The following is a 20,074-nucleotide window of genomic DNA, read 5'->3' as shown; positions in this document are numbered from 1 at the left end:
CCAACTTCTCCTGAATACGGAGATACCACATGTGTGACACTTTTTTGCAGCCTAGGTGTCACGGCTGAGGATGGGGGAAATCCTCAGCCGTGCGTGCCAGATGATGTTATGGCTGCTCAGCCAGGAGAACAGGATAGGGAGCAGGTCACCTCCTAACAGCGTCCCTACCCTTACCCTAACTCCTAACTGCATGGGCCGACCTTAAAGGTAGGAGGACCCATGCGCAGGAACCTCGGATCCCTAACTCACCCTCCGTCCGATCCCTGCGCTAGGAGTCAGGGTAAGATGACCTACTCCTCCTAGGCACGGAGGAGCAGGAGTCTCACTGGCCAAGCTGTTGGGAAAAGGGGAACAAATGCAAGCCTATGTATATGGCAGGTGCTGCACTAGTTCCAGCCACCTGCCACAGCCCTGCTGACTGGATCCGTGTGCAGGAAAGCTGAAGTCCACAAATAGCAAACAGAAGTCAGCACAAACTCATCCACACACCGGAACCCAGATACATGGCAGCACTGAATAATACAGGAAAACATAAACCGAACATCACACAGACTTAGCTAAACTTATGACCACAGTGGTGGCTCTCACAGGCGGATAGAAAACACAGGAGGCTGCTCCAGCTAGCAAGACTGAAACAACCTACTGAGCCCTGCTAGAGAGAGGGTCTATATAGGCCCAAGTGGCCACACCCAAGGGTTGGACACACCCAGTGACATCACACACACACTGGGAAGGAAGTTAACCCTTCCAGTACCACAGAAGGGAAAGACACATAAAGGGGAAGTGTACACAATACATAATACACCGTGCACACAACACACACTCCTAACATAAAGAAAGTCAGGTGAGACCGCATGCCAGGGCAGCAAGCTGCCTAGCAACGCTCAGGCTGCTCTGCTGCAAAATACAACACTAGTTGCCCGCGGCAACCACAAGTGAGGCCACACACAAGCGGCCCTCACCCGTGGTTGAACACCCATACAAAACCGCAGGCAACTGCATGTGGTAAAGAAGTCACGGTCATGGGCATGGCCGTGACACTAGGTGGGCAAAGGGGCCCACATTCCAAAGAGCACCTTTCGGATTTCACCGGCCATTTTTTACAGAATTTGATTTCCAACTCCTTACCACACATTTGGGCCCCTAGAATGCCAGGGCAGTATAACTACACCACAAGTGACCCGATTTTGGAAAGAAGACACCCTAAGGTATTCGCTGATGGGCATAGTGAGTTCATGGAAGTTTTTATTTTTTGTCACAAGTTAGTGGAATATGAGACTTTGTAAGAAAAAAAAAAAATCATAATTTTCCACTAACTTGTGACAAAAAAATAAAAAATTCTAGGAACTCGCCATGCCCCTCACGGAATACCTTGGGGTGTCTTCTTTCCAAAATGGGGTCACTTGTGGGGTAGTTATACTGCCCTGGCATTCTAGGGGCCCAAATGTGTGGTAAGGAGTTTGAAATCAAATTCTGTAAAAAATGGCCGGTGAAATCCGAAAGGTGCTCTTTGGAATGTGGGCCCCTTTGCCCACCTAGGCTGCAAAAAAGTGTCACACATGTGGTATCTCCGTATTCAGGAGAAGTTGGGGAATGTGTTTTGGGGTGTCATTTTACATATACCCATGCTGGGTGAGAGAAATATCTTGGCAAAAGACAACTTTTCCCATTTTTTTATACAAAGTTGGCATTTGACCAAGATATTTCTCTCACCCAGCATGGGTATATGTAAAATGACACCCCAAAACACATTCCCCAACTTCTCCTGAGTACGGCGATACCACATGTGTGACACTTTTTTGCAGCCTAGATGCGCAAAGGTGCCCAAATTCCTTTTAGGAGGGCATTTTTAGACATTTGGATACCAGACTTCTTCTCACGCTTTGGGGCCCCTAAAATGCCAGGGCAGTATAAATACACCACATGTGACCCCATTTTGGAAAGAAGACACCCCAAGGTATTCAATGAGGGGCATGGCGAGTTTATAGAAAAAAAATAATTTTGGCACAAAATTTCAAGCGGAAATTGATTTTTTTCTCACAAAGTCTCCCTTTCCGCTAACTTGGGACAAAATTTTCAATCTTTCATGGACTCAATATGCCCCTCAGCGAATACCTTGGGGTGTCTTCTTTCCAAAATGGTGTTATTTGTGGAGTGTTTGTACTGCCCTGGCATTTGAGGGTCTCCGCAATCATTACATGTATGCCCAGCATTAGGAGTTTCTGCTATTCTCCTTATATTGAGCATACAGGTAATGAGATTTTTTTTTTTCCGTTCAGCCGCTGGGCTGAAAGAAAAAAATGAACGGCACAGATTTCTTCATTCGCATCGATCAATGTGTATGAAAAAATCTCTGCCAAAAAAAGAAAAAGGAGGGGAAAGGCGTCTGCCAGGACATAGGAGCTCCGCCCAACATCCATACCCACTTAGCTCGTATGCCCTGGCAAACCAGATTTCTCCATTCACATCAATCAATGTGGATGAATAAATCCTTGCCGGGATTTTTTTTTTTATATATACAAAGTGTTTGCCAAAGTATATGAACACCGCCACCTCCTCAGCTCATATGCCTCGGCAAACGTATCTTTTACTGCAGAGGAGAAATCTCGTCTTGCAGCGCCGCATACACCGACTTGCGTGTAATCTGACAGCAGCGCAATGCTTCTGTCAGAATGCACATCAGTGCTGCAGCTAGTCGATCGGTTGGTCCACCTGGAAGGTAAAAAAAACAAAACAAAAAAGAAAGAACCAGGCCGCAACGCAATAAATTTAATAACTTTTGAACAGAACATATAAACTTTTTTTAACTTTTTTAACTGAACGTTAACTTTTTTACTTATCGGTAATTTTTTTTTTGTTTAGTTTTTTTTACCTTTATAGAACAAACCTCTCCTTCCCCATGGGACAATGTGCAAAGCGCAAATCGCCCAAAGATGTGGCGAAGTACGTTATGCACTTTATCCCAGGTGAAAGGAGAGGTTTTCTGCAGCTATGAGTAAAAGGGCCCTAATAGCCCTGTGTGCCTGTCCTGTGAGATGCAATCCCTATGCTAAGTGTACCTGTGTGTGGTACTTCCGGAAACACTCTCCTAAGCATAGGGCAGGGTGGTCAGGACAGTCAGGACAGAAATAGCGGGTGTCACGCCTTATTCCACTCCTGCTACAGACACAACATTTTTTTCGGGGTGGCGGTTGGGTTGAGGTACCAGGAACGACACTGGGGAAATGTCGCTCGTGTAGACGGCTAACTACACTGGTGGTTGGGGCCACGGAACCTCCTGGATACAGGAGGTTCTCGATGATCTCTTCCTGGAATTTGAGGAAGGATCGTGTTCTCCCAGCCTTACTGTAGAGAACAAAACTATTATACAGAGCCAATTGAATTAAATATACAGACACCTTCTTATACCAGCGTCTGGTGCGTCGGGAAACTAAATAGGGAGCCAACATCTGGTCATTGAAATCCACCCCTCCCATGAGCGCATTATAGTCGTGGACTGAGAGGGGCTTTTCAATGACACGGGTGGCCCTTTCAATTTGGATTGTCGTGTCTGCGTTAATGGAGGAGAGCATGTAAACGTCACGCTTGTCTCTCCATTTCACCGCGAGCAGTTCTTCGTTACACAAGGCAGCCCTCTCCCCCCTTGCAAGACGGGTGGTAATGAGCCATTGGGGGAAGCCCACGCGACTAGTTCGCGCGGTGCCACAGGCGCAAATCTGTTCTAGAAACAAATGCCTAAAGAGGGCCACACTTGTGTAAAAATTGTCCACATAAAGATGGTACCCCTTGCCGAATAAGGGTGACACCAAGTCCCAGACTGTCTTCCCACTGCTCCCCAGGTAGTCAGGGCAACCGACTGGCTCCAGGGTCTGATCTTTTCCCTCATAGATCCGAAATTTGTGGGTATAGCCTGTGGCCCTTTCACAGAGCTTATACAATTTGACCCCATACCGGGCACGCTTGCTTGGGATGTATTGTTTGAAGCCAAGGCGCCCGGTAAAATGTATTAGGGACTCGTCTACGCAGATGTTTTGCTCAGGGGTATACAAATCTGCAAATTTCTGGTTGAAATGGTCTATGAGGGGCTAAATTTTGTGGAGCCGGTCAAAAGCTGGGTGGCCTCTGGGACGGGAGGTGGTGTTGTCGCTAAAATGCAGGAAACGCAGGATGGTCTCAAATCGTGTCCTGGACATAGCAGCAGAGAACATGGGCATGTGATGAATTGGGTTCGTGGACCAATATGACCGCAATTCATGCTTTTTAGTTAGACCCATGTTGAGGAGAAGGACCAGAAAAATTTTAAGTTCGGAAACTTGGACTGGTTTCCACCGGAAAGGCTGGGCATAATAGCTTCCCGGGTTTGCGGTTATAAATTGTGTGGCATACCGATTTGTTTCTGCAACAACTAAGTCCAAGAGCTCCACAGTCAAGAACAGCTCAAAAAATCCCAAGGCCGAACCGATCTGAGCTGTCTCAACCCGAACTCCAGACTGGGCGGTGAAAGGGGGAACTACAGGTGCGGCTGAAGTTGGTGACTGCCAATCAGGGTTTGCCAGCACCTCAGGGACTCTAGGGGCTCTACGGGCCTGTCTGTGCGGTGGCTGCGACGGGGTAACTACTGCACGTGCCACCGTACCAGCTTCAACTGCCCTTCTGGTGCTCGCTACTTCACCATGTTGTACGGCAGTGCTGGTACTAGGTCCAGGAAGGGCTGCGCTTCACCACGTGCCTCACCACGTGATCCGGCAGCGACAGCCCCACTCTGCTGCTCTTGAAGCGGATCCTGCACAACCTGTGGTCTAGCGACACGGGGCCGGGTACGCCTGGTTCTATCAGGGACCTCCACCTCCTCGTCCGAACTTTGGGTCAGAGAGCCACTGCTTTCTACAGGTTCATATTCTGACCCGCTAGATTCATCAGATGAGGGTTCCCACTCCTCATCCGACTGGGTCAGAATCCTGTAGACCTCTTCAGAAGAATACCCCCTGTTTGACATTTGGACTACTAAATTTAGGGGTATTCCCTGAGACTACCCAAGAAAAAAAGCAAGTCTGTCTTACAAAGGGGAGGCTAGCGAAGTACCGGAGGCCGCTGCGGTTGATAAAAAATATCAAAACTGATTTTTTTATCGCCGCAGTGCGTGTAAAGTGAATGTGCAGTGGTCCAAAAAAAATTATTTTTTGTCACTGCGGTGGGGCGGGCGTGGGTGAACGCACGTGTGGGCGACCGATCAGGCCTGATCGGGCAAACACTGCGTTTTGGGTGGAGGGCGAGCTAAGGTGACACTAATACAATTATAGATCTGACCGTGATCAGTTTTGATCACTTACAGATACTATAAAAATACAAATGCTGATTAGCGATACGCTAATCAGCGAATAAGGGACTGCGGTGCGGTGGGCTGGGCGCTAACTGATCCCTAAACTACCTAACCAAGGGGCCTAAACTAATCCTAAAACCTAACAGCCAATACTAGTGAAAAAAAAAAAAGTGACAGTTTACACTGATCACTTTTTGTCTTTCACTAAGTGATTGACAGGGGGCGATCAAGGGGTTAATTTGGATGATGGGGGTGATGGAAGGTGATCTGGGGCTAAGGACAGTGTTTGGTGGGTACTCACAGTTCAGTCTGCTCCTCTGCTGGATCCAACCGACGAAAAGGACCAGCAGAGGAGCAGAGAAGCCATATAACAGATCATATTTACTTTCGGTTTTTAAAAAATCAGCAACCTGCCAGCGACGATCATTGGCTGGCAGGTTGCTGATGCAATTCTCCTCGAACTTTTGCCGGCCCGCGATGCGCATGCGCGGGCCGGCTGTGACCGAAATCTCGCGTCTCGCGAGAGGACGCGCCGGCGCGTCCAGGCGGAATGAATCAACCACCTCCAGGACGCGTCGCTGTGTTCGGCGGTCCGGAGGTGGTTAATACTGGAGGGCTCTTCAACTAATGGGCACACTCTTGGGGAGCATTATCACAGTTGGGGGCACTGTAGGGGGCAGTATTACTAATGAGGGCATTCTAGAAGGGAATTACTATTGGTGGGATTATGAGGAGCACTATTACTATGGGGGGCACTCATTTTTCTTCAGGATAGAATTTGGGGGTACAAAAAAATGAGGAAGCTAAGATGTCTGTGTGTCATACTCTGTAGAGACGAGGAGCGGCTAAGAGAAGTTGTCCGGATGGAATGGAGAATATTTCCCCACTCCTAATGTCATTTAGAAGGTAAAGGAACTTAGGGGACAGACTGATTCATGCAGACACGATCAAGACAATAACACTTAAACACAATAAGACGGGGTGTTACTCCTGCCTAAATTGCCTTAACTGCAAGTCTGATTAAGGGTAATTCCTTCTTACATCCAATTCCTTCTGACATCTCAGCCTTTGGCTGAGATACATATTTTTGATATTCACAGTCTTTATGACCTTCTTCTCATTTCAGTGGGAGCCACACATAGGGCTGGTTCAAGGATTTTTGCCACCCTAGGCAAAAGCTAATTTTGCAGCCCCCTTGATTCCGCCCATTGACCCGCCCCTTTTTCACAGGACAGGAATGTTCCCCCTCAGTGTACAGGGACTGAGCTGGCAATGTAATCCTGGTGAAGCCAGGCGTAGGACATCATACTAAGCTGCACATAGAAGAGCTGAACATGGTCTCCATGGCACATGTGGAGGCACACTACACCCACAAACAGTAGTAGGGGTCCTCTCCTATTCCCCCTGTCACAGGAGCCTGCTGTCTTACTGTGTCTGAGCCAGAGCTCCCATGCTAAAAGGCGAGGGTGCCAAACACAAACCCCGACATGAGGTCTCTGGTGCTCTCCCCTGCCATAGTGCCCGCCGCTCACCCCCTGCAACCTGTGGCATCCCCGTCTCTGTGGGGTACGGAGTGCTGGCTGCGCTGCGGAAGTATCTCCGACTCCTGACATACAGCAGAGAGAAGGCTGCGGGCAGATAGGCAGTCTCCTAGGCGCAGTATGGGCTTTGTCCAGTAGAGGTCACTGTTTCTTCTCTTGTCGCACTATACATGCCTATCTGCCCGCAGCCCGCTCTCTCTGCTGTGTGTGAGGAGTCAAGTACTGTCTGTCAAGTACCGGAATGATCTCTGGAAGGAGGTGGTCCAATAAATGGGTATCATCCACGCCGTTGGGAATATGAGGTCCAGGGGGCGCATGGGGCTTTTGTTTCTGATATGAATTTATACCTCTCCAAGAGCTGCATGTTTGTATGCATGGTGTGACCATTCCTAGACTTGAGAATTTTCCTCCGATTGGGGTTTTGTTCCAGGATAGCATAAGGACCAGTGCGTGGATGGTGACAGGTTGGCCCCCCTGTCTAGGACAGAAACCACTTGACAGGAGAGCATACCTAACTGGTCACTCGAGAATAAGGGCAGCTATGATAATCTCTTACATATACTAATAACAGCATTGCCCTTTGACTTTGACTGACTCAGCTTGCCCTGTACAGTATGTGGCTTTGGGGATCCAGATTTAGCAAGTAATAGGTTTGATTACTACTGTCACAAGGCACCGGCTTCACGTTCCCCCTCCTCAGTGCCGCCGGCGCCCTGCAGCTGGCACGGAGCGAGGACATGCTCTGCGTCCTCGTCTCCACAGCAAAGGGGGGCGGGTAGGACCCGGCCGCACTCACCTCCTTAGCGCGGTCAGCGTCCTCCACTCTCATGACAACTGTAAGGAGTCCGAGCGCCGAGCTGAACACTCGGCGCTCGGCTAGTTGCAGGGGAATGAGTCATGTGGCGCTGGCCACGTCACATGACTCCTCTTCCCCACTATATATACAGGCAACCTGCTGGTCACAGGCAGGGCCGGTGCAAGGATTTTTGCCGCCCTAGGCAAAAATCAGATGATCTGCCCATATCATGATGATCAGATGATCTGCCCATATCATGACATCACATATGTTCCACCCCTTTCTCAGCATTTAAATTAAAAGAACTGCTATGTTTCCCTTAGGGTTAATCAAGCTTCTTGTAGCTGTCTCCCTGATAGCCGCTAGAGGTGCTTCCGCGATTCTCACAGTGAAAATTACAGTGGGAAGACGCAGAACATAGTTTTGAATGCGTGCGCATTCGCAGCTGAGAGGAGGATCGGGGAGAAGAGTTCCCAGTGCCGGCGCTGGAGAAAGGTAAGTGGCTGAAGGGGTTTTAACCCCTTCAGCCCAGTGGGAGGGGGACATGAGGGTGCCCCACTCCTAACAACTATATAGTGCCAGGAAAATGAGTTTGTTTTCCTGGCACTATAGTGCTCCTTTAACACCAGTACTGCACAGTGTCTTTTCTCTGCGGAACAGGCTATAGACACCAGTACCACTACATTAAACTGTAGTGGTTCTGGGACTATAGTGTCCTTTTAATGTGAGGTAAATTAGTTTCCAATGTAGTATTAATAACTAAACAATTAAATAACAAAACATATTGCATTGTCTACTTACCACCAGGACAATAAGATGATCTGGTCTCTGGCTGCAGTCTGGTTCTTGGTCTGGCTCTGGGGACTCCCTTGTCATTCTCATTCCCCCCCCCCTCCCTTGTCACTCTCTCCTCCCCTCCCTCCCTTGTCACTCTCTCCCCCCTCCCTCCCTTGTCACTCTCTTCCCCCCTCCCTCCTTTGTCACTCTCTCCCTCCTCCCTCCCTTGTCACTCTCTCCCCCCCTACCTCCCTTGTCACTCTCTCCCCCCTCCCTCCCTTGTCACTCTCTCCCCCCCTCCCTCCCTTGTCACTCTCTTCTCCTCCCTCCCTTGTCACTCTTATCCCCCTTCCCTTGTCACTCTTATCCCCCCTCCCTTGTCACTCTCTTTCTCACCCCGCCCCTTGTCAGTCTCTCCCCCTCTCTTGTCACTCTCATTCCCCCCTCCCTTGTCACTCTCATTCCCCCCTCCCTTATCACTCTCATTCCCCCCTCCCTTGTCACTCTCATTCCCCCCCTCCCTTGTCACTCTCATTCCCCCCCTCCCTTGTCATTCTCATTCCCCCCCTCCTTTGTCACTCTCACCCCCCCTCCCTTGTCACTCTCACCCCCCCTCCCTTGTCACTCTCATTCCCCCCTCCCTTGTCACTCTCATTCCCCCCCCCCCCACACTCCCTTGTCACTCTCATTTCCCTCCCCCTTGTCACTGTCATTCCACTCCCTTGTCACTCTCATTTTCCCCTACCTCTAATGTAGCGTGGCCGAGCTCTGTTCGGTCCGCGGTACAGGAGCATTTGTTTCCTGTACTCGGCCGGACTGAAAGGAAGTGTACACTAAGTGTACAAGAAACAAAAGCTCCTGTACCGCGGACCGAACAGAGCTCGGCCACGCTACATTAGAGGCGCTTCCCTCCTGTCAGTCCCTCTCTTCATGCTGCGCCCAGGCGGTGCACAATCATAGACACGCCAGCCTGGGCAGTGCGGTAGCCGCCCGGTGCGGGGGAGGGCCCGCCGCCGTACTTTAAAAAAAAATGCGGCAGGACCGGCCCGGCCGCCACTTAACCAACGCTTTTTTTTTTAAACAGCACGGGGCCGGCGCCCCCTGCTAAATTGCGCCCTAGGCGGCTGCCTAGGTCGCCTTACAGGTGGCGCCGGCCCTGGTCACAGGTTGCCTGTGAATAAGGTCCTTTCCTGAGTTCTTCAGTGTGATTCCATGGCTATTGACTCCCGACTCATTTATCATCTCCGTCCTTGCTTGCTCCTTGTGTCTGCCTTGCTTCTCCTGGTTTTTGACTTCTGGCTTGTTATTGACCCGTCTTTGCTTATCCACCTGGTACTGTTGTGATCTCCTAGTTTTTACTCAGCTTGTTGACTATTCTATGTGTCACGGAAGGTGTACAGCAAACTAGAAGACACAAAAGGAAGATCCGGCTGACTGGATCCAAAACTAAGGAACCAAAGGGATAGCCCTGCAACAGACCTGGCTCTCTCCCTAAACTGCTCAGCCTATGCAAAAATTCTCAATGGTAGAAGATCGCATATCCTCGTACCTCGACTGAATAACCCCTGAACACCCTATAATAGTGAGGGGACACGACCACCGGCTCCCTACACTTGATACGGAGGGAGTCAGGGTCTCCTGGGATCCAGCAAATAGGAAAATACAAATGAATAAACAAAACTTATCTGTAGAAGACTCAGTAGTAGCATCCAGCATGCATATACTCCAGGAAGTTGTATAAACCGCAAAGTGATGCAGTATGGGAAGGGATTTAAAGGGATGCAATCAGTGCAACTACATGACAGCTGAGAGAGGCTAACGAGATGAGAAAATGAAAGCAAAACAAAAGGAACCTCAAGGAGGAGGTTCTCAAGGACGTCTGTCAGAGCTTCTCAGATGTCTGGTGGTGACACTATGTTTGTCAGTCTTGTTTGTCCCTCCGCACTTACCAAGGCTAGGGAACGCCGCCCAGTTGTGCTCCGTTACCTAGGATGGATAGTGCAAGTAGGCAGGGACAGGGGTGTGGGTGGAGTCAGTGGTGCACCATCCCCTCCCCCTCTTTGTGACAACTACATTATCATTTTGAATCTGGGGGTTTTATTATCTTATAGACTGACTCAGATTTTTCGGATTAAAACTTATCCATGTCTATATGCGATCTTTCACCTATATCTGATATAATAACAAATGCTTCATATATTTTACACTAACAACGCATTTAGCAATTCATGCCTGTCTCTTGAAAACAACTTATACAGAACCTAGATAGGAACTTTTTGCATAGGAAGGCTTCACCTCCAGTTTGGCCATACATTATACTGATAGAGTCACCTCAGGGTCCCTGTTGCTAGGTGATGTGATGCCATCAGATACACAGTGCCACAGAGGGAAGAGCGTGCACAGCACTACTGGGCTCCCCTGACGTGCACGAATGCACGCAACTAGGTAATTTCCCTGATTCAAGGGAGTGTGACATGCGCAGTGGACACCTTTACTTGGTGGGTAAACTACCCCCTGTATTCCCGCGCTGACGCATGCGCGGATGACTTAGACGCCGCACACCGGACACATGGAAGCGATCCCCCCTCAGATGCCTCCAACAACATGATGTGGGTATATTATTATGCCTTTTTACTTATGCTCCACTGACTTTTTCTGATATATTTACACACAAGGGATGATGTTATATTTGTATGTATATTTCTTTTCAATGGTTATCCCATGATCTGACTGGAGGGACTGATCCGACCCCTAGGGGTGGGCCAAGACCTACAAGATGTATTGCATTTATGTATTTATACAGTATATGCTCAACACTGGTGTATACTGTTACTATGCTTTTAAAAGACTCACTGTAGTCGAAATGTTGCATTTTTGGAGAATAAACTCAGAACTTTCATTGAAGACATTGAGTGCTGCAGTATTTTCTCCATATTTTCTGTATTGCCTTGCTTACAGGGAGTAGAGCTTAGGTCCCAAACTGCCCCACTCACTTGCCACATTGGCTTAGAGGAGCAGTTGTGACATTTTAGAAAACTGATTATCCCTGTGCTGTGACATCACTGTCTGCATTAGCTCTGTACATTAAGGTAACCAATCACAAACTTTTCTGAAGTCGCGTCTGAAAGTTGTCAGGGTGGATTGGGCCACATTCCAAGTTTTGCTATAGGGCCACATGGTTTTTTGTTATGTTCCTGGAGTACATTAAATTATTAAACTTACACTCTTAGTATTTCATAGCCCTTCTAGAATGAGCAACCATATTTTTGAGGAATATAAAAATCCATCAACCTACTAGTAAGCAACTAAAAATAAGATTTAAATCTCAGTGATCTCTGAAAACTGTACAAATTGCATGCTTTTGCAATTTGTCAGTGTGTATAGTGTAATGAATGACATTAAAGAAACTCAACGTTCCCAGACACTAGTTAAAAGTATAATGCATTATAGAGAATGCATTAAGATTTTGAGAACATAACATAGTACACCAGTAAGAATAGACCATCATCAGCTATACAATCAATGATTTAGGAGAGTATGGGGAAATGAAGTCTAGACTATTATCCTGTTTGCTAAATCGTCTTGGTAGAATTTATTTTAGAAGGACCAATAAATAATAAATAATAAACTAAATGTATGGGAATCTATCATCTATAATGTTCTATAAAGAATTTGCCATAGTTGTGGACTTGTGCAGTGAGTTTCAGGGGAGAGCCGAGTGGACAGGAATGGTGGTGGCTAGAATGGGAATAGTGGTACTCACTGGGGCAGTCCTCACATTTGCTCTCCCTGGGATTGTGCAGTGATGGGAGGGCATATCCTGTTTCCTTCAGGGCATACCCTGGTTTTGAGATCTCCTGCCTGGTGTTAATTCGGGGTGACCTTGGTGTTGTGGTGATGCAAGGCAGGGTCCCAGCAAAAATGAAAGGCAAGGTAGACACTCCAAATATCCCTGAATAACTCTGAATAAAGCTTTCCAATTCAACCATGGGACGGCCCCTTAATGACTAAGTTCTGTTCTTCTTACAGGTTGTTCTAACTTAAGAATAAATCCTCATTTGCTTCCCCAGAGGCGGGTGGTATAAAGATCCATCTCTCAAGCTGGCCAGATAATTTCCAAAGGGTTGGTTTCTGCTACTTCCACTCTCCTCACTGTCTTAGCTCCAACTGATTACATCAGCCAGCCTCCCTATGGGGAGGGTATAGCATCCCTAGAAAATGAATCTCTAAGGACAAATAACCCCTTTGCAGCCTGTAAAAAGGAAGATAACATTTGCAGCACATCCTAAGTCTAACACATTTTACCTCTTCTAGAAGTGGAGCACTACGTAGCAGCGAGATACTGCACTTATACCTGCTAAATGGCCCTCAGTCCTTCATTTACATTCAAAGCACATAATCTTTGTCCCCCTAGATGAGAGGGCAGTTTAGTGGTGTGGGGGATTAGCTCTTCTCCGGGGGTCATTCACACAAGTATCTTCGCCAGACACCAAGTTTAAGGTCCAAACATCGCTTTTATTTGGCACCTTAGCAAAACAAACATAATACAAAACAAACACCTGCCCGGCTGGGCTCTAACTAAACATAAGGTAGAATCCCTGACTCACCTATAGAGTGCTGTTCACAGCCAAGCGTATACCAGCCCCCCAGACTGTAACACGGTCAGTCCAGGCTATGTCCCAGCCTCGTGGTTTCTCAGCCTAGCCCAGCTGGAACCCCACACCCAGAGCCTCACCTGGCCTCTGTTTGCAACCACGCCCCTGACTGACAGTCTGGGATGGGCTTTTACTCCCCAGTAATAATCCCAGGTGATTACACCTGAGGATCCCTCATGCTAGGGAAAACCTGTCCTGGAATGGGAAGGGTGGATTGGCAGCTCCCTCTACCAACCTAGCTCCCAATCCAAGTAAAATCCAGCCCTTAAATACTAAACAAAATAGCTCCAGCAACTATGCCTTGCTGAAGCCAGCACCACTCTGGAACTTTACTTATCTCTCCCAGTTGAGGAACCTGGGTGAGATATACCCCTCTTCCAGGATCCTTATTCACTTTAGCGTTCACATCACCACATAGGGAACAAGTCCACCCAATAAATTCTACTTGATGAGGCATGTTATAGATAGGCATTAACTTCTGGGGGTAGCACTCATGATTTACCAATAATTGGCAGGCCGCACCTGGATTTTAACTCTGAAACTTCCAAGTCCAAGTGCAGCTGGGAGTTAGTGGTAACTGCTACTTTGGGGCCCTGACCCAGAAGGGGCCCATCCAGGAGGGGGACTAAAAGAGGAGGAGGAGGAGGAGGACTAAAAGATTTTGTTAGGGCCCCCTCAACAGTATTACACAATGAAATTATATGCAGTGGCAGTATAGACAGTGTAGAAAACGGATGGAACAGCTGTCGGGCCTGGTCTTAGAGAGTGATCTTTACTAGCCACAGGAATGGGGGCGGCATGAAAGGAAGGGGTTGCAAAAAAATTACTGGGAGAGGGGGGGCCCATTCAAAAATTTGCTCTGGGGCCCAGTCATTTCTAGCTACACCACTGATAGGCATGTCCAGTTAACACATCTGACCGTCTAATGTATATGGTGACCTCCTGACTTTTCCCCAATGGCTGATGTCACAGGGTGTCAGGTATGTTGAATGTAATTGCCCAATTCTTTTGTTCGTGGGTATAAAAGTAACTAACAAGATTCTGGAGGTGGCTTTCTCCCCTCTCCTATTCATTACATATGCATGCTCCGCCAAAATGAAACCAAACAGTCATATGAATGTGTGGATCGAGAGACATAACTGAAGGCCGTACAAGCTATAACATGTATATAGCCAGCTTCACACTATAGGATCTGTCTGGTTACCTATTTATAGTATAATTTAGAATTTTGTCATTCTGTTATGATCACATATATTTTATGATCACACTTTCCAGCCGACTACATTCTGGTAAGACACGGTAGACATACACTAACTGTAATGAAACAGGAACCGTCTAGAAATATGCTTTGTATATAAGGAACAAATCAGTTTTTGTCTTCTGTGTGTCTTCTGCTTAGTGGAAAATGTTTAAGTGTTGACAATCCAAAATGAAAATTGTAAGTCACATATTCAGGTTTAGAAACATAGAAACATAGAATGTGTCGGCAGATAAGAACCATTTGGCCCATCTAGTCTGCCCAATATACTGAATCCTATGAATAGTCCCTGGCCCTATCTTATATGAAGGATAGCCTTATGCCTATCCCATGCATGCTTAAACCCCTTCACTGTATTTGCAGCTACCACTTCTGCAGGAAGGCTATTCCATGCATCCACTACTCTCTCAGTAAAGTAATACTTCCTTATATTACTTTTAAACCTTTGCCCCTCTAATTTAAAACTGTGTCCTCTTGTGGTAGTTTTTCTTCTTTTAAATATGCTCTCCTCCTTTACCGAGTTGATTCCCTTTATGTATTTAAAAGTTTCTATCATATCCCCTCTGTCTCTTCTTTCTTCCAAGCTATACATATTAAGGTCCTTTAACCTTTCCTGGTAAGTTTTATCCTGCAATCCATGTACTAGTTTAGTAGCTCTTCTCTGAACTCTCTCTAGAGTATCTAGATCCTTCTGGAGATATGGCCTCCAGTACTGCGCACAATACTCCAAGTGAGGTCTCACCAGTGTTCTGTACAGCGGCATAAGCACTTCACTCTTTCTACTGCTTATACCTCTCCCTATACATCCAAGCATTCTGCTGGCATTTCGTGCTGCTCTATTACATTGTCTTCCCACCTTTAAGTCTTCTGAAATAATTACTCCTAAATCCCTTTCCTCAGATACTGAGGTCAGGACTGTGACAAATATTCTATATTCTGCCCTTGGGTTTTTACGCCCCAGGTGCATTATCTTGCACTTATCCACATTAAATTTCAGTTGCCAGAGTTCTGACCATTCTTCTAGTTTTCCTAAATCCTTTTCCATTTGGCGTTTCCCTCCAGGAACATCAACCCTGTTACATATCTTTGTGTCATCAGCAAAAAGACAAACCTTACCATCGAGGCCTTTTGCAATATCACTTATGAAGATATTAAACAAAATTGGTCCCAGTACAGATCCCTGTGGAACCCCACTGGTAACATGACCTTGTTTTGAATGTTCTCCATTGACTACAACCCTCTGTTGTCTGACACTCAGCCACTGCCTAATCCACTCAACAATATGGGAGTCCATGCTCAATGACTGCAGTTTATTGATAAGTCTTCTATGTGGGACAGTGTCAAAAGCCTTACTAAAATCTAGATATGCGATGTCTACTGCACCTCCACCATCTATTATTTTAGTCACCCAGTCAAAAAAATCTATAAGATTTGTTTGACATGATCTCCCTGAAGTAAACCCATGTTGTTTTTCATCTTGCAATCCATGGGATTTTAGATGTTCCACAATCCTATCCTTTAATAGAGTTTCCATTAATTTGCCTACTATTGATGTCAGACTCACTGGTCTATAGTTGCTCGATTCCTCCCTACTACCTTTCTTGTGAATGGGCACGACATTTGCCAATTTCCAATCTTCCGGGACGACTCCTGTTACTAATGATTGGTTAAATAAATCTGTTAGCGGTTTTGCCAGCTCACCACAAAGCTCTTTTAATAATTTTGGGTGTATCTCATCAGGCCCCTGTGACTTATTTGTCTTCACCTTAGACAGCAAACTTAGAACATCTTCCTCTGTAAAGATACATGCATCAAATGATTTATTAGTCATCCTTTCTAGTGGAGGTCCTTCTCCTTTTTCTTTTGTAAAAACTGAACAGAAGTATTCATTAAGGCAGTCGGCTAGCCCTTTATTCTCTTCTACATACCTTCCGTCCTTTGTTTTTAATTTAGTTATTCCTTGTTTTAATTTCCTTTTTTCATTTATATATCTGAAGAATGTCTTATCCCCTTTTTTCATAGACTGAGCTAGTTTTTCTTCTGCCTGCGCTTTAGAAGTTCTTATAACTTGCTTGGCCTCTCTCTGCCTAATCTTGTAGATTTCCTTATCTTCATTGCTCTGGGTTTTTTTATAATTACAAAATGCTAGCTTTTTATTTTTAATGATTTGGGCCACTTCTGCTGAGTACCACAGTGGTCTCTTCCTTTTTTTGCTTTTACTGACAAGTCTAATGCAATTTTTTTCTGTTGCCTTCAATAATGCACCTTTTAAGTAGTCCCATTTCTCCTGGACTCCATGTAATCCATTCCAGTCTGATAAGGACTCATTTATGACTAATTTCATTTTTGAAAAGTCTGTTTTTCTAAAATCTAAAACTTTTGTTTTTGTGTGGTGGGACTCTTTCACAGTTCTTATATTAAACCACACTGACTGGTGATCACTAGATCCCAAGGTTTCGCCTACAATGACATCATATACCGAATCCCCATTTGTGAATACCAAATCCAAAATGGCCTCCCTCCGTGTTGGCTCCTCAACCACTTGTTGTAGAGATAACCCCAGTAGGGAATTTAGAATATCTGTACTCCTGGTAGAACTTGCTATTTTGGTTTTCCATTTTATATCTGGAAGATTGAAATCTCCCATAATGATAACTTCTCCTTTCATTGTCATTTTAGCTATTTCTTCAACTAGTAGATCATCTAGTTCTTTAACTTGACCAGGTGGTCTATATATCACACCTACACGAGTTACTGCATGGTTAGCAAACTGCAACATAACCCAAACTGACTCTATGTTGGCCTCACCAACTTGTATTAGGTTAGATTTAATGCTATCTTTCACATACAGTGCCACTCCTCCTCCTTTCTTGCCTTCTCTGTCTCTTCTGTATAAAGAGTACCCTGGTATGGTTATGTCCCAGTCATTTCTTTCATTAAACCATGTCTCCGTAACAGCCACTAAATCTACATTCTCAGATGCCATTATTGACCCAAGTTCATTGATTTTTTTAGCTAAACTGCGAACATTTGTAGACAGGACTCTGAGCTTATCATTTCTTAACCTCTGTGCTTCTGACCTGTTCTGGCATTGTTTCTGGGGGCAATTGGACTCTTTTATTTTCACTCTTTTGCCCCCCCTTCCTAGTTTAAATACTCTTTCGCAAATTCTTGGAGTTGTTCACTAAGTACATTTGTTCCTTTGAGAGAAAGATGCAAACCATCTTTTTTGTACAGTTCCTTTCTATTCCAAGTAGAGCTATCATGAGAAACAAAGCCAAATCCTTGCTCTTGACACCATTTACCAAGCCATATGTTGAACTCCTTTATGCGCCTCTGCCTATCATTCTGAACATTATGCACAGGCAGAACTTCAGAAAATGAAATGGTGGATGCAAAATCCTGTACGTCATTACCAAGTGTGATAAAAGATTTTTTCACCTCTGACACTTCATTGCAAGCCAGGTCATTTGTCCCTAGATGGACAAGAACATCCACGTCCCCTTCCTGCTTTGCTTGCTTAACAATATTAATAATACGTCTTCTATCTCTTCTAGCAGTAGCCCCAGGGAGACATCTCACAAAACCATTTTCTTTAAGCTCCACACTTCTTATGATTGAATCACCCAGCAACAGCTGCTTCCTTTGAGACTTCACTTTATCTTTTTTGTTGCATACATTAGACATAGGAGTCGATGGTTTCTCACCCTCTGTGCTTGAGTCCATATCCATGTTGTCCTTACATTCTGAGAGTGCTGCAAATTAATTATGGAGAACCACCAACTGTGGGACATGTCTTCTATCCACCACTCTAAGTCTTCCAGAACCTACATTAACCCATCTGCCATTTCTGGGGGTCCTCTGTGTCAGTGGCATTGCAGCAGTCCTAGCTGGAGTTTGTTTAACAGATAATTTAAATATTTCAGATTTCAAAAATGAAATTTCCTGCTGCAGTAAGGAGAACTGTCTACAGATCTGCCAGCATCCGAATCTCTAAAGAGTGGAACATGAAATAAATGCACAACAATTCCTGCACTGAACCAAGTCTGCCATTTTAAAGAGGAGAAAAAAATAAAAAATTGTAAATTTAAATCAAACAAATCTTACCTTTTTTTTTTTGTATTGTTTCCACCTTCCAGCCTACCTCCTGACTATCTCCTGCAATATCTCTTTACTGTACTTAATGTAGTACTTGAAGGTAGTACTTGCAGCTAATGAATTAGGCCAGCTAATGAGTCTGTCTCTATATATACACACACTGCTTCCCAAGCTCCTCCCCCAGCAACAAATGTAACACCTTAGTGAGCTAGGCTCATTAGCAAACGCACAATAGCAAACACCTGACCAAATTCCTTACCTCTTTTCAAGCAATGGTCAGAAAAAACAACACAGATGAGCCAGTTGCAGACTCCAAGCCAATCTCTTGCAGTATCTCTTCAATCTCTTCAGTCTCCTGCAATATCTCTTTACTGTACTTAATGTAGTACTTGAAGGTAGTACTTGCAGCTAATGAATTAGGCCAGCTAATGAGTCTGTCTCTATATATACACACACTGCTTCCCAAGCTCCTCCCCCAGCAACAAATGTAACACCTTAGTGAGCTAGGCTCATTAGCAAACGCACAATGGCAAACACCTGACCAAATTCCTTACCTCTTTTCAAGCAATGGTCAGAAAAAACAACACAGATGAGCCAGTTGCAGACTCCAAGTCAATCTCTTGCAGTATCTCTTCAATCTCTTCAGTGTCCTGCAATATCTCTTTACTGTACTTAATGTAGTACTTGAAGGTAGTACTTGCAGCTAATGACAGGGGCACATTTATTAAGACAGGCATTTTAGACGCCAGTTTTATTAAAGGCCCTGCTCTGTTTGGCGGAGGATCAGCCAAAGTTATGAAGAGGTGCAGGCCTCTCCATAACTTGGGTACATCCAGCACCAGTTCTAAATGTAAGACAGTTTCCGAGCTGTCCTACATTTAGACCATTTTGTACACCTAAAACAGATGAAGAAAATGATGAATGAGACAGACTTGCCAGCACATCTCCTTCGCCGCCCACGCCACGCCCACAATTTTAGACCTGGCGTGAGCGGGGCGAAGTCACAGATAGTGGTGCAAACTAACAGTTGCGCCGTCATCTGCGCCTGAAATACGCCTAATTTAGGCGTATTTTAGTATAGTAAATGACCTCCTTATGCACATGGTTACATTACTGTTTTGTTGTATATGCCATTATAATGGGGCTTTCATAAAAGTCCATGGGGCCTCTTTTGTACCTCTGTACAGCTTTTCTTTGATACATATTTCTTTCTGTTGAATTCCATACATATTGTGGCATGCTCCATCAGGTGTATGTATGGAGGCATTTCCCTCAAGTAGCACTGCTAACCTTCAGTGAAGATAGCTGCAATACTAGCCAAAGCCTATAGCAAATGGTGGTGCTGTTTACTTATCATAACTCATACATTTAACTACATTACACAACTTACAAGCAATAGAGTATTACAACATAGGTAAAACACACATTTACTAATACTGTCTAGGAGTGTAAACGTAGGGCTTGTTCACTTGATTGCTAGATATTTCCCTTGTTTTGCTCTGTTATAGAACAACGAAAATAATGACCTAAAATTAACGGAACTGAACAGCACCAAACAGACCACATGGACTATATTAGGCTCTGCTTGGTTTCCTTCAGGAATCAACTCTTTTAGTGGATAACAATGTA

This window comes from Bufo bufo, chromosome 2 (genome assembly GCF_905171765.1).
Source record: "Bufo bufo chromosome 2, aBufBuf1.1, whole genome shotgun sequence".
Lineage (NCBI taxonomy): Eukaryota > Metazoa > Chordata > Amphibia > Anura > Bufonidae > Bufo > Bufo bufo.
The sequence above is the reverse complement of the archived record's forward strand: the minus strand, read 5'-3'. Positions refer to the sequence as shown.